We start from the raw sequence: 13,635 nt of genomic DNA on the forward strand, positions 1-13,635 counted from the left end.
AGCATTTGTTTGGTAATGAAAGTTCTACTCTAGTAAAAGCTGATTTTTTTAAAATTTAGAACTACCTTAATGAGTTCTTAAAAACTGCATTTCTAAGGGCACCTGGGTGGCTCAGTCAGTTGGGCATCTGGCTTCAGCTCAGGTCATGGTCTCTTGGGCTATGGGCTCTAACCCCGCGTCGGGCTATGGGCTCTAACCCCGCGTCAGGCTCTGTGCTGACAGCTTGGAGCCTAAGGCATGCTTCGGATACTGTGTCTCCCTCTCTCTGCCCCTCCCCTGCTCATGCCTCTGGCTCTCTCTTTCTCTCAAAAGTAAGTAAATATTAAAAAAAAAATTTTAACTGAATTTCTAAATCCATTGAACCATAAATTCATTAAATATTTTGGTACTGCTTCAGTAAAGTATAATTACCCCTTATTTTACTAAACTATTGACCAGCAAATGAATTAATTAATAGTTCCTTGCTTTGCCAAAGATTTTGAAATCTGGCTTTCAAAACCTAAATCATGTAAGACTAATTCTTTATTTATTTGTCACTGCCAAGATTGAATTCTATAAAATTTCCCTTAAAATTCAAATGGTCTCGACAGATTCTTTTTATTTATTTTATAACTGCAAAGTTTATACGTTTGTATATAACTATTTATCTGTATGGTTTCTCAAGATATTTTGGTATAGTTTTTTTTTTTTTTTTTTTTTGTCTAAGCATTCTTTCTAGGCTTGTCTTTTTCCATATATAACACTAGCATTCCTCCAAAACCCCAAATATAATATAACCACATAAAAGCTAAGAGTCAGATAGGATAAATTCATTTGAATGCAGTAGTTGACCTTCCCCAGACTTCAGAAAATCTGGATATAGATGGTAACACATTGACACCGACATCTCAATTTGCAGTCAATTCAGTGATTTTGCTCGTCACCAGTGTCTTGAACATATATGTGTATAGATAGATCTACTTCATTCAATGTTAGTGGTTGTAAAGTATTCCTTATACAAATAAATTACTGAATTTTTAGTATTTCCATATTTGCTTATAATTAGATTTTGTGATGTTTATGTAGTATATCTTAGAAGTAACATTTGATTATTAATAAGTTTATTGGGGCTGAAGAACCAACACTCAGCTGCCAGGTTTTGCTTCTGTTCTGTGTAGACTTCCCTCCCCATCTATTCTGTTGGGCATGGAGATTGGCACACTAGGTAATTAGGGAGCTTAGATAGTCAGTGATGAACTTGTGGACTGTTGCCCTTCCAGTATCAGTAAAAGGAGTGAAAGTAAGTATAAGTTAAAAGGAGCCAAACACAGTAAACTTTTCAATAAGTATGTGTGCAACTGATCACTTCTTAACCAATAATAGCTTCTGGAATAATATAGATTTCCTTCTAAAGAACTAGAGGCTTTTAAAGTCTGTGTCTACAACAATAAATTGAGAGATCAGTTCCTTGCTTCAGTTTCTTTTATAACAATGAGACCATGAAGGGAGATTACATTTTTGTGCCAGTTTTCTGAATATAAACTTTTCCCTTAGTAGAATCTAGGCATGTGTCCAACATATTTTACCCTTCCTCTGGGGAAAAAAAAAATGCTAAGGGCTTAATTTTTTAATTAAGGCAATCATTCCTGGGTTTTTCTTCCCTCAGAATAAACGTTTTTTATAATAGACAATTTCTTGGTCCCATGCCAATTGACTTCTATGTGATAGGTCCAGCAATGTCTGAACCCTCAGAGATGCATCTTAGTTTCTCTGTGGCGAGAGTCCTCAGTTTCTATACAGATGTATTAAGGGTGGGCCCTTGACACAAATTTACCATGTCCAAACTTATTTAAATACCATTTACATTTAAACTGGGAGTTTGCTAATAAATGACTTAACAGTACATCAAAACTATCTTTCTATCTCATGATTTTGTGGGAACATAAAATAGATCATCATTATTATATTTATCATTTATTTGTAAAAGAAAGATGCAAAGCTTGGGGCGCCTGGGTGGCGCAGTCGGTTAAGCGTCCGACTTCAGCCAGGTCACGATCTCGCGGTCCGTGAGTTCGAGCCCCGCGTCAGGCTCTGGGCTGATGGCTCGGAGCCTGGAGCCTGTTTCCGATTCTGTGTCTCCCTCTCTCTCTGCCCCTCCCCCGTTCATGCTCTGTCTCTCTCTGTCCCAAAAATAAAATAAAAAACGTTGAAAAAAAAAATTAAAAAAAAAAAAAAAAAAGAAAGATGCAAAGCTAAACGCATCAACTTTGTCAATGAGGGTGAATCCATGGCAGATGATGGGCCGGCCAAAGGCCCTTACCTTTCTAGATGGCTGCACTGTAACTCTAAGTTACTAATAGCAATGAATCAAATTGAATTTAGTGTTCAAGGACTGAAAGCCACAAAACCGCATCAAGCACTATTGATTTTTCTTAAGTGCTGAAGCTTTTAAGGGGATTTTATAAAGAAGTGCGTTGTATAGGTCTATGTGCCATCAATTTTGTTGAATTTTGAAACTTGAATACAGTTTGGGAGAACTAAACAAATGGAGAGACCTTTGGGGTTGAGACAAATAAAATCAAGTTCCCAAACAATTGTTTGGTGGGAAATGGAAAAACACACCACGGACATTCAGTCTTACTGCACTGGAATGGTAGAAACCAGTGAGGCTATTCGATGCTGTCATCAAGGATAAGAGAATAAGGCTAAAATAGCACATGGATTGTCACACTTCACTACTTCCCACGCACAGGAGACATGGCTAGCTCACCAGCCATGTTCACGTGTTCCAGAGCAGCATCAGACATACACATGACAGAAGCCTCACACACACAACTCTTGCATTTACAGTATGTCACCATACTAAATGTGTGTTTTCACTTGCCATTACATGAGCTCCCTCCTTCCTGACAGTTTACTTTATACCTATCTCCCAATACATGCATGGAATACACATTTCCAAGACAACCACTAAATCATATAAATTTAAATTCAGTATGTTTAAACTGTTATCTGATGATGCCTTGAACTAAAACATTTTTTTTTTTAATTTTAAGAACTCAAATCCAAGAAAACAATTCAAAACGATCTAAGTGAGGGTGTTACTGCCTTACATCTGTCTTGCGTATATGTTTACAGGGCAAACTTAGAAAATATTGAATGCCTAACACACTAAAGCAGATAGAAACAGAATGAAAGCAAAACTTCGGAAAGTTTTTCTTGGGGAAGGAATAAATATAATGTGTATCATTGAAACTGAACCTCTGTCTACTTAACTTCCATGTATTTTGGATGATAACTGGAGACCCATTATTTTCATCCAAATTCTCCCTTGCATTGTGTTTATATTGATATATCTTGTGTATCTAATAATTCATATTTTTGCAGCCTTTTTCCATAAAAAATGGGTTTTGGAAAAAATTTTATCCTTGACTTTTTGAAGTAAACAAAAGAATAATTTTTATATTTATGAAAGGAAATAGTTTATGGACACTTCTTGGACATTTTTATGTTATAGAAAGAAGACAGTTTTGATTATAAAAAATATCTTCCCATTGCGAATAGATTATTTGGGGAATAATTATATTATTGAGTGGACTATCCATATGGTTTCCTATATAAACAACCTAGATACTCATATCAATTTAAGGTCAGTTGATAATGAACTGTGTAGAAATAAAATAGAAATTTATAAACAAAACCATGAGTTAAAGTCTCAAATATATTTAAAGTAATATTTTCTCATTTGGCTATTTATAGCCATAGTTATCATTAATCTGAACTGCTGCAAAAACTGGGAAAAAAATGAATCTATTTCCAATGAAAGCAGATTAATGTTCAGGTTGGAATAAGAGAGCTTTATCCATTTATCTAAGAGAATATATAACACAGACTACCACGAAAGACTCAACCCAAAATTCCTGAGAGAAAAGTACTGAGCATTGCCCACACCACAAAGTATTTTCTACAATTATATGAGGCATTTAAAATAGATCTAGATAAATAATGTAACATCCAAAAAATGTTCATTCTATAAGGAAATTTGTTTTTAATATTTAAATTGATTGCTCTTAAACTATGATATAGTTGTAAAATATTTTTGTTTTTATATCTTTTATTTCAAACCTTAGAGTCTGATAAGTACTAAAGGTGATTATTTTATCAAATTTACATTAATATGTGTTTATTCAGTGTCCCAAAGGACAGTAAGGAGTATATTGTTAAAGTATTATTAAATTTGCTTTGGAGGCACCTAGGTGGCTTAATCACTTAAGTGACCCACTCTCGTTTGAGGCTCAGGTAGTGATCTCATGGTTGTGAGACTGAGCCCCCGAAGCTTAGGATTTTCATGCTAAGCATGAAGCCTACTTGGGATTCTCCCTCTCTCTCTCCTTCTCTGCTCTTCTCCCACTTCTGCTCTCTCTCTCTCCCTAAAAATAAATAAATAAACTTAAAAAATAAAAATATTTGTTTTGGAAAGAGTGATATTTGGCAACGAGAGACAACTATGTTTTATGTGTATGTGTGAAGTCACAAGAGAATATAGTAAACTTTAAACAGTATGTTCATTAACTTTGTAATTAAGACTTTTAAGAAAGCATAATCATTGATTTAATGTTAATCTAGAAGAAAATGCATTCAGATACTACAGACAAAATTTGAAGCTGTTCCAGAAAGAACAATGAGATTAAGGAATGGAAATATGATGGTTTTCCTTCCAGAAAATGAGTACTGTTACAGAACAGTTTTAGAGCATTCTTTCAGCCAAATTGTGGAAAATAGTTGAAAGATGAGGATTCAGCCATTTTCACTGAAGTCTCAATTATTAGGAAAATGTTTTGCTTTTATATGGTCATTGAAGAAGGAAAATATTTTGAATGATAAGGCAGTCTGGAAGATGTAACTTTTTCCACTAAACAAAAATTGCATCTGCCCCCCAAAATGAGGATTAATTTTAGATCAAAATTGGAAAATAGACAATAGAAAGAAAAGAGAACTGTCAGTTGAGAAAGTGGCCTCTTAATAGCTTCTGTTAATGTACCTTTCTCTGAAATATCAGAAATAGAGTAAAAAAGAGCTGTATTTAAGATGTATCACTTCTGTTAAGGGTCATGACTATTGTCTAGTATGTTGGAAATTATTACATACTTACTGTGATCCACATAGATCACCATAGTTGACATGAAACTTTGTATTTCCCTGTACAGAGCTTAGACAGAAAGCCTCAGTAGAAAAAAATTAAGTAGACTTCAATCTAGTTTTTTTTTTTCTTAATTAAATCCCATCATTCCTCAGGTCAATTCATTATTTGATATACAGCTGCGGTACAGATAAGATTGCATCTCAGTTTTCCAAAGATGATCCACCTGTCTTAAAGCTCCAGCATCCTCACAAGAAGAGAACAGTTTACTTTCTCTTTGATGGTGCCCATCGTTAGCATGGGAGTTTGGCAATCATTTGGATTCAGTATACACATTTGTCTGCTATGCACCTAGCCTTCTGGGGGTTATGGTATAACTTCCAATTTATCACATCATGACTCAGGCTACTGCCATTTGCTGTGAGGAGTAAGCACTCTGGTTCTAATTCTCAACTAAACTTTCACCTGGGAAATGGAAACTCAGATTTCCTAGAACTTCACATAAGAGCCCTGAAAATGTTTGGAGATAGTCAGCAACGCCTCCTATAAATGTTCCATGAAACTTTTTTTTTTAATTTTTACTTTCCCTGTATTCAACTGAAGGGACCATATAAGGTTTTCATTTATGGCCAGAGATTCAATGTTCTCTTACCCTCAAGTTAATTATATTATAAATAAACCCTGCTTTGTTTTTTATAACTATTCAATTTTCTCTACAAATTATTTTCATTTTCCTCCAGGTCAATGTTCTTTATGATCTTAGTAGTGTTGGTAATTCCTATAGTTCACAAATACTTCCAAATCTGTGATAAGTGCTTTTTAGCATGTCAGTTAAGAATTTGGGTCTTTGCTTCATTATTCGTTAAAGAGATGCTGGGGGCAACTTGGAAAAGAGAATAGAATACAGTTTTACTTTCTCACATTATTGATAGGTCAGACATGGATATTCCTCAGAAAATCTTACACTATCTGAGGGCTTTTTAGTCGTAAGTCTTAAACTGCTCTTTTTAATAGGGTTTCCCACATGCATATAATATTTGGAATCTATTTATACTTAAGATATAGTCACTGGTTTTGTGAAATTCAGATGTAAGGGGGATCCTGTACTTTTTATTTACTACAACAGGTGACCTTTATATTAATTTCTTAGAGCTACTATCTTAGTCTATTTAGGCTGCATAAAAAAAAAATACATAGGCTAGTTAGCTTATAAACACTAGCAATATATTCCTCACAGTTCTGAAGCCTGGAAGTTCAAGATCAGGTGGTTGACTCCTGTGTCTGGTGAGAACCAGGCTTCCAGGTCAATGAATAGCCCTCTTTTCCCTGCAACCTCACCTAATGGAGGGGGCAAGGAATTTCCCAAGCCACTTTTATAAGGACATTAATCCAATTCACGAGAGGCCTGTCCTCATGAGCTAGTCATTTCCCGAAGGTTCCACTGCCCAGTACCATAAACTTGAGGTTAGGTTTCAACATATACATTCTGTCAATGACAACTACCATAAAAAGTACCACAAACTGAATGGATTAAAACAATAGAAATTCATTATTTCAGGGTTCTGTACTCTAGAAGTCTGAAATCAAGCTGTCGATAAAGCCATGTTCCCCTTGAAACCTGGAGAGTTACCTTTTCCGAGCTTCTGAGATTCGCCAAGTATCCTTGGTGTTCCATACTTGGAACACATACTTGGGTTGCATACTTGAAATGTTACAACATTGCAGTCTCTGCCTCTGACTTTACTGGTGTTCTACCTTGGTGTGTCTGTTCCTGTGTTTTTCTTCTCTTCTTATAAGGACACTACCCTCCTCCAATATGTATGACTCCATTTTAAATAAGTACATTTATAATGACTGTATTCCCAATAATGTCACATCATGAGATAATGAGAGTTAAGATGTCAACATATTTTTGGGGGCATAAAATTCAGCTCATAACAATTCAATTTACAAAGCTATTTCTCTTTACAGAAACAGAATGTGGCTTCTTATTTTGAATTAAGAAACAACAACTACCTGTGTTAAAAATAGCTCAGTTGTTACCTATATCCCAAGACTCCAAATAGGAGTTAAAGTGCTTTTGAATATTAAGTTGACTAATGTATTTTGTTCAAATTAATAAGCATTTTTCTTAAGAGATAGGATGATAAGGAGTTTGTCAATAATAGTTAATGTTTTTATAAAAGCCAAAGTAAACATTTCTGATTTATTACCCCAAAGTCATGAAGATTAGTTGATTTCTATGCCATGTTGTTAAACATAAGTTTCATTTGTCAGTTATCGAGATTATGCTAAATATATATTATTATGTTCAATAAAAAGAATGATGATGATACAGACATTATCTCTTGTAACTTCTAGTCTGATAGGCAAGATAAATGGGGACATAGCAAAAGATATAATCATTCAACTGTCATTACAGGTACATCAATACAAAGATATGATCAAAAGGAAAAAAAAAAGCTAATTGCCCATTTTTAAGTGATGTAATACTCCTTGTTATACAGCGGTTGCTGTCAGATCTTCTTCAGAGAATCAAGAAGTAAATAATTCAAAACATGAGAAAAAAACTAAGTTATGTCTATTGTGGCGTTATTATCATAGTGAAAGTTGAAATAATCTAAAACAAAAGTATGATAATGCAAATATGACATACTTACTTGGTTTATTTTACATACAAATGTATACAAGCATATGTAAAACTTGGGAAAGTAATAAACAGGACTAGAATTTTGCATATTACTTGAAAATAATATATTTCTTCTTAATTTACCAACATTTGAATTATAACAGATGTGATTAGAAAAAAATTAAGTTCAGTTTTATATTTTTCAGGTCTATGAAATTTTATAACTAAGAAATTACAGAAAATAAGCTTCTGCATAAACATTTGTTATAAAAGATATATTCAAAATAAAGCACTACAGATTTCAGAGAAAATCACACTGTATTCAAGAGATTACATTCTTGCTCTGAAACTCTAGTTATTTCAGGCTACTCTAGTAGTAATCAAAGAAACTGGATCCATTAACAGAGAGAGTGAAAAATATGGTATATATCAGCGAAAAATAATCCACTAATGAAAATTTACCCATTATGAATGTGAAAATCCTAATAATATTTCTCCCTCATTTTTGATACAATTAAATAGCATTTAGATTTCTCCATTGATATTCCTTTTCTTATGAATATAACTGAAGAGGTAAAGTTGAGCTATGATGTCAACATGATAAATATTTAAGGTTTATATGTCACTTTGTATAATTATCCTTATGATTCTTGGTGAGTCTAAGTGATTCATTGTGCTGCTGTCTGTTTGTCTTGAAATACCAACCCTCTATTTCTCCTTATAATGCAATTGGCAGGATCATAGCATTTCTTAACACCAAGAATGGTTAATAATATTCCTTTGTGTGATACCATTAAAATATGCTAACTAAGGTAAATTTGAGGAAGAACACAAAGACACTTCGAAAGGTTATGATCTATGACAATCCACAGCTTTAGAGCTGGTTTAATTGAATTAATTGTTGCTCAGAAGAAACTGAGGAACAAAGAACACACTGACTGGATGTTTTTGTGGAAAAATTTTTGACCTTTTCAATATTAGTGCATTGATTGGCAGATTATTCTATCTCTCTCACACAACAAAAGATAGGAAAAGGTAGAGGTGATATTTGAAAATATAGAAAATTTATGCAAAAATGGAAGCTTCCACCTCTGAGAGGAATCAGAAAGAATTAATAGCATATATATACATTTTGTGTGTCTTGTTATGACAATAAAATATTCCAGTGTGTCTGTCCATCTTTTACCTTAAGAATATTGCATTATATAATATTCTCAATTTATATTAATTAATTTATATGGAGAATATTACCCAATAGCTTCATTTTGTTCAGTGATATCACTGGTCTAAAAAATTATTTTTTTTCATTTTTCTGTTTTGCAATTCTAAATAACTGTTTTATGAGTTCATAATTTTTTAACTCAGTTGTCTCAATCTATGTCTTCCACAAACACATTCCCTAGATAATCATGAGGCAGAAATCAAATCGCACCACATGAAAGGTGACAACAGAGTAGTTGGAGAGAAGATTTATTCTGGCTGAGCAGAGCAGGGAAGGCAGGATAAAAAGAGGTGGTAATCAGGTTGAGTGGAGTTGCTTATAATTCCCAAAACACTGTGCATTTTTATCCCTCCTAAACTTGATAGTGGCTATTTAATCTTGGAATTTCCAGCCTCCATTGTCTTGTATTCTGGTCAAACTCCTACTCCTCTTACAAAGGCTTGGCTGTCATCTTCTCTGTGAATTTTTTTTTCTAACCTTTTCAGATCAAATTAAGCATTGCTCTTTGAATTCCCCACTACCAAATTGCACGCAAGAGCTACAAAATATAATTTACCATACTGTGTGGTAATTTTTTTTATGCCTGTATCCGTGACAGAATGAGCCTTTTTTTGGTCAGGGGTAGTGTTCTTCAACATTACATTTTTAGTGGTGGAGAGTTGGCATTCAAACAAAGTTTTGTTTTATGTTTTTAAAAATGAAATAAATGCAAAGGTATTCATTAAGATTTAATAGAGCATTTTAACCTTATTTTCTTTAATTTTGCAATGCTGTTCTCTGTATAAGTGAGAATTTTTATTCTGAAAATGCATTTTAAATATTCGAGTTACATGATGTGATTTGATTCAATAACAGTGAAAGAGAAATTCATAATGCAGTATGATAGACCCCAAACACCCCCATATCAGACAGCTTTTTGTTGAAGAAACACAGGAAAGAGTATAGGAAGATAACAGTGAATGCTTCAAGAAGCATCTGAAATGCCAATATGAATTCTAATGCATCTTGAATGCTAACTGACAGGTAAATCCTGATTCAGAAATGACAACAGAGACAGGAAACAAAGATGGACAGTCAACGTCCATCTGGCATTTGGCGTTTCCAATTAATGTTGATTTTTGTTTGTTAACTGATACTGTTGTTAGACATTATAATTGTAAAGAGTAAAAAGAAATATATTTTATATTTCATGTACCCTATATATTTTTTTCATGTACCCCATATTTAGTAACACTTCACAGTCAGATGTCAATAAAAGTAGACAGAGAAAAAGACATTTCCAAATGTTTCTATTTATATTGATGAGTTGTTTTTTTCTTAGCACTAGAGGAAGTGGTCACATACTTTGATATACTTACATTGGTTCTTTAATATTTTGATACCAAACTTCTTAATTTTTTGTTTTTATTTTTAAATTTAAAAAATGTATTAATTTTTGAGAGAGAGAGACAGAGTACAAGCAGGGGAGGGGAAGATAAAGATGGAAACACAGAATCCGAAGCAGGCTCCAGGCTCTGAGCTGTCAGCACAGAGCCCGATGTGGGGCTCGAACTCGTGAACCGCGAGATCATGACCTGTGCTGAAGTTGGCCGCTTAACTGACTGAGCCAATCAGGTTCCCCTTTTTCTTTTTAAATTTTTTTTCAATGCCAAACTTCTTAATTATTATCATAAAGACCATTTGTATTTTTCTAGTAAGACATGAGATGGAAAAATATCAGTGACAGGATGAAATAAGGTATTCCATAAATTGAAGAGTAAGTACATAAATATGTCAAAAGGAATAGAAAAATAACCAGACAACAATAAAAATAGTCTAATTAAGACCAAATATGGCATATAGAGATTATAATTCTCAACAGTTCAAGGTTCTGGGTATCATACATCTAGTAGATGCTTCTCTGTAAGTTCTTAGGCATAAAGAAAAGGTTACTAATAATAGAATATATCATTGTTGGAGTTTGAGAGGGGGTGCTAAGAACTTTAAAAATGAATTCATTTTATGATTCAGTTTTTAAATAAAAGTCAACTTTTACTTTACTGTTTATTAGAATGATCTGATTAATAGGTTTTAAGAATGGCCTTATCTTCAATATACATTCAACTCCACAGATATTCAATTCTATAAAAATAAAGACAGTCAATGGGCACGTGGGCTGTTCCCATAATTTGGCTATTGTAGATAATGCTGCTATAAACATTGCAGTGCAGGTATCCCTTTGAATTAGTGTTTTTGCATTCTTTAAGTAAACACCTAGTAGTGCAATTACTGTATTGTAGGGCAGTTCTATTTTTAACGTTTTGAGGAAACTCCATAGTGTTTTCCACATTGACTGATGAATGGATAAAGAAGGTGTGGTGGAATACTGCTCAGCCATAAAAAGAACAAAATCTTGCTACTTGCATCAACATGGATGGAGCTGGAGAGTATTATGGTAAGTGAAATAAGTCAGTAGGAGGAAAAAAATACCATATGTTTTCACCATATGTGAAATTTAAGATACAAAACAAACAAGCAAAGGGGAAAAAAAGAGAGAGAGTCAAACCAAGAACAGAGTCATAACTATGGAGAATAATCAGATGGTTATCAGAGGGGAGATGGGCAGAGGGGATGGGCTATTTAGGTGATGGGGATTAAGGAATGAACTTGTGATGAGCATTGGTTGATGCATGGAAGTATTGAATCATTGTATTGTGTACCTGAAACTAATATTATACTATATGCTAACTAACTGGAATTTAAATAAAAACTTAAAAAAATAAAGACATTTTCTCTATAAGCTTTCCAACCCTATGTTTTTCAAACCTTAGCTACAAAATTTCCAACGAATCTTCAATCCCTTTCTCTATAATAAAGTTTCTTGAGCATCTACTCTATTTCAGATGAACTCCGTCAGATGGTGTGGATAAAGAATAAGAACATATATCCAACTTCCTCAGGAATTTCACAGCTTACAAAATAAGAGATGCACACAACACCAATCACTGCATATTGTGGTGACTGTAAATCAGAGTAGCTCTTTCTTTCCCTTGGCCATTGTTGAAACATTTTTTTTAAATTAAAGAAAATTCCCTTTTATTAACACAAATAAATGAAACTGACAAAATATCTTATTTGAAAAGTTGATGCTTATTTATCACCTGATTATTTGAATAAACATTTTAAAGAATGTTCTTAATTTTGACATAATCTTTTATCTTATTTTGTTTTTAAATTACAAAGATTTGAAATGGACCCAGCTTAATAAATATTACTTTAACCTTACCCAAGGTTTCTATGTTTTTTCCTTTGTTAATGCTAAGGTAAATTTTAGATTGACTGTAAATAGATCAATAATGTTTTTACTACTCATCTTCATGGAAAAAAAAAAGAAGTCTTTAATTCAAGAGGGAAAAATCAATATAATGAAACATTTTCCTTAGCTTAAATAGGAGCAAAATCTTGATAACTATTTGTTTACTTAATTTTTTGCTTGCTTCAGACACAGCCTGAATGCAGTATGTTGTAGGACTAGATAAATAGGGCAAACACTCAAATGTAACAGTGTGTTCCAGTTCACTAGCAAAATTTCCCAAAGCAGGATCTGTGATCCAAATCACATTTCATGTTCTCTCACTAGGCAACTGAAGTTCAAAATCCTTAAGAAATTGCTTGGTCACCTTTAACGAATAGCATACCAATGGAAATGATGTGATGGGAAGAGTGAAGACTTTGGTTACAACACCTGTACTTCCATCCTTGATCCCCTACAAATGGACATTCAACTCTGAGAAGTCGTTTAACCCTTCAGCTTATCCAGAAACAATCACAATATTGGTGCCATCTCTTTATCTTTCTTACAGGATAGCATAGCCTTATAAATACAACTACTTGTGATTTATTTTTTTTTTTTACTTCTTTTTTGTAAGTGTATTTATTTATTTTGAGAGAGAGAGAGCTGTGTGTGAGTGACGGAGGGGCAGGGAGAGAGAGAGAGAGAGGAGAGGGAGAATCCCAAGCAGGCTCTGTTCTGTCAGCGCGAAGCCCGAGTGGGGCTGGGTCCTGAACCTTGAAATCATGACCTGAGATCAAGAGTCCGATACTTATCTACTGAGCCACCCAAGCGCCACTAGTTTTTACTTCTAATTAACTTTTGAAAATTATCCATTCTAGTTCAACTATTCAGAGATACAATGTTTTAAAAATGTTAAAATGTTTAAAATGTTTCCTTTTTTTTAAAAAATGTTTTTAAAAATGTTTTTTTTTAATGTTTTAAAATGTTTTAAAATGTTTTTTTTTTTTAAATGTTTCCTTTAATTCATACATTCTTTGAGGATAATTTAGAGCATCTATTAGAGATTAATGCAGCCTTGTTCATACATCAGTTGTTTAATGATTATATATATGAAACTGGGAAAAATTCAGAATTCCTGAAACATCTCTTTCTGATTCATTGTGCTTTATTGAAAATTCATTTTTATATGCAAAAAAGACAGTTTAACATCACCTCTCAGAGAATTCTAAGTTTCTAGTTAAATGTTTACTAGCCTGGTCATACCAAATGAATACTTTCCCTTATGTTGTATCTTTGGCATCAGGGGAGACTTTAAAGAAATAATGTTAACCTCTTACAAATTAATTCTGTGGTTGGAAATTCTATGAACACCCAACCAACAAATGCCTAGT

Source organism: Panthera leo, chromosome C2 (genome assembly GCF_018350215.1).
Source record: "Panthera leo isolate Ple1 chromosome C2, P.leo_Ple1_pat1.1, whole genome shotgun sequence".
Taxonomy (NCBI): Eukaryota; Metazoa; Chordata; class Mammalia; order Carnivora; family Felidae; genus Panthera; species Panthera leo.